General features: G+C 46.8%; 1 pseudogene; it reads right to left on the bottom strand.

Annotated features, from left to right (window-relative positions):
* Positions 1–244: 244 nt before the first annotated feature.
* Positions 245–383, bottom strand: LOC123146590 (uncharacterized; annotated as a pseudogene).
* Positions 384–2,396: the final 2,013 nt, after the last annotated feature.

Below are 2,396 nucleotides of genomic sequence, written 5' to 3'. Positions count from 1 at the left end.
GTCCTGGTCGTCCTCCGCGGCGATTATTGTTGGAGTAACTGTTGTGCCCATGGTTATAGTTGTTCCCGTGGTTGTAGTTATTGCCGTAGTTGTTGTAGCCTCCATGATTGTTGTTGCCGTAGCCACCGCGGTTGCCACCACTACTGTTTTTGCCTCCACGATTTCCTTTGCCATGTCCTCCTCGTGCAGAGATTCACTGACGAGTTATACTGTTGCAACCCAGAATTTTGTGACTCCAAGCGTGCTTCAAACGCAAGAACCTGAGCATAAATTTTGCTCAAGGAATAGGCATCGGTTCTGGCACCAATGGATGAGACAAACGGATTCTATTCTGTATCCAATCCAGCAAGGATCTGAGAGATGAGATCATCGTCTTCTATCTTCTTCCTTGCTGCTGTGAGTTCGTCCGCAATGCCCCGCATCTTCGTGAAGTACGCGGTGGCGGTCATCTCGTTCTTCCGAGTGCCGGCGAACAGGGTCCGAAGTTGAATAACTCGTGACCGAGAGACGGAGGAGTACATCTCCTCAAGAGCTGTCCAGACCTACACGGACGTCTTCATGGAGACGACTTGAGTTAGAACTTCGCGCGAAAGAGAGGTCAGCAGCGATCCAAGAACTTGCTGATCTTGGGCTATCCAGCGAGCGTACTCGGGATTTGGCACCGTCTCAGTGCCTGATTTGTCGGCCCTGTGGACATCAAGGGTCTTGGCCGGAGCTTGAATTGAGCCATCCAGGTATCCATCGAGCTGTGCGCCTCGGATTGGAGGCAGGACCGTCGCCTTCCACAGGAGGAAGTTGTCGCGGCCGAGCTTCTCGCGGGAGGTCTCGCCAAGCGTCGTCATGGGCTGGCTGATCGAGGAAGAAGCTCCTGGGGAACCGCCGAAGGGAACGAGAGACATCTAGATGCGATATTGAAGAGAAGGCTCTGATACCATGTAAGAAATCAAGGGTCCGTTGAGGCGTGATGATCTCCTTGGATCACCTGCCATATATTTATATCACAATAGATCGATCAGAGATCGTTACAGAGTAGGACACGGCTGGGACAATTGTGTACAAGTCAATTGCATGTATACAACTAGAGCTCCACGTCCGATACATATACTTATTCTAATACTGTCGGCCGGCCGGCACGCCACTCCTCGTCGCAGTCCGCCCCCCCCATACGAATTTGTCTACTTGATTTTGCAAGTGCCATCTACCCAGCTCAATTAAACCGTAAACTATTGGATCCCCTTTTGCAATGTTGCTTCTAGGAGTAAATTGGGGGCATCTCTAAATTTTGGAATATCTTGTTTTAATTTGGCAATTTACTATGCTTATTCATTTGACCTAATTGGGTTGTTTTAACCGAATTTAATGTCTTTCAATTTTGAAGGCTGAGCGGCAACTTGTATATTTTGGTGTGCTTAGTTCTCTTATGAAGCATATATATTGCTAATCATACATGTATTTTGTGATCAATATGTGTAATATAAGTATAGATTTTCCTGAAGGCTACAAGTTCTTGTTTGTTGAAGTTGGTTTTTTCTTGTCTTTGCCCCCCCTCCCCCCCTTAGATTCTTGTCAAGCTCTACCACTGGGAGCAAGAGTCAAGGATGGCGACGGCTCGAACGCGGAGAATGGAGGACGGACACGAGAGGATGGAATTTGAGGTGAGTCCGGTCTGTTTGACAAGGCGGACGTGCCCGGGGCCGTCGGGCTCCTCATGTCCGCTTCAGATATGGGCTAGATATGAAGAGTGCCGGTCAGTCCAACCCTGACAGTATGCATGGATTAAATAACTAAAAGATTTTGTAGCATCCACACACCAGTTTCCTTTCCAAGTCAGAAAGTACGGCGTACTGAATGTCATTCTTGTGTTCTCGAATGTCTAAGACTAGCCACAATAGGTAGTAACATAAACTAGTAACATGCATATGTTACTACCTCTACAGTGGAGAGTAACATATGTGTGGTAACATGCAATACTTTATTTATTAGGCTATAGACACATCTTGCCTTGATATGTGTGATGTTACTCATACTAGTAGTAACTAGCTATGTTACCACTTTCATCTCTTTCTTCATTTATTGCACGCTACATCATCTATTTAACCTAGATATGTGTGATGTTTCTACCTATGTTACTCCCACTGTGGGTAGTCTAATGACAGTGTCTACGTAGCTATTTTCTGAGTGACCAATCACGAAATCGCAACCCAACCGGCCTCTCAAACGGGGGTTGGTGATCCATGAACCCCTGTGCACTGTAGGTTAACTTGCCGGTACAAAACTACAGGTCATATATCTATTGCTTTTGCTGTTGCAGTTGCATCATTTGTAGGCCAGCCACCTTTTTCAAGTGAAGCCAAATAGTGTCGCAACGATCACCGACCGCTATCACCGTTCGTGTT

This window comes from Triticum aestivum, chromosome 6D (genome assembly GCF_018294505.1).
Source record: "Triticum aestivum cultivar Chinese Spring chromosome 6D, IWGSC CS RefSeq v2.1, whole genome shotgun sequence".
Classification (NCBI taxonomy): domain Eukaryota; kingdom Viridiplantae; phylum Streptophyta; class Magnoliopsida; order Poales; family Poaceae; genus Triticum; species Triticum aestivum.
This window is presented reverse-complemented; position numbering and strand designations above follow the sequence as displayed.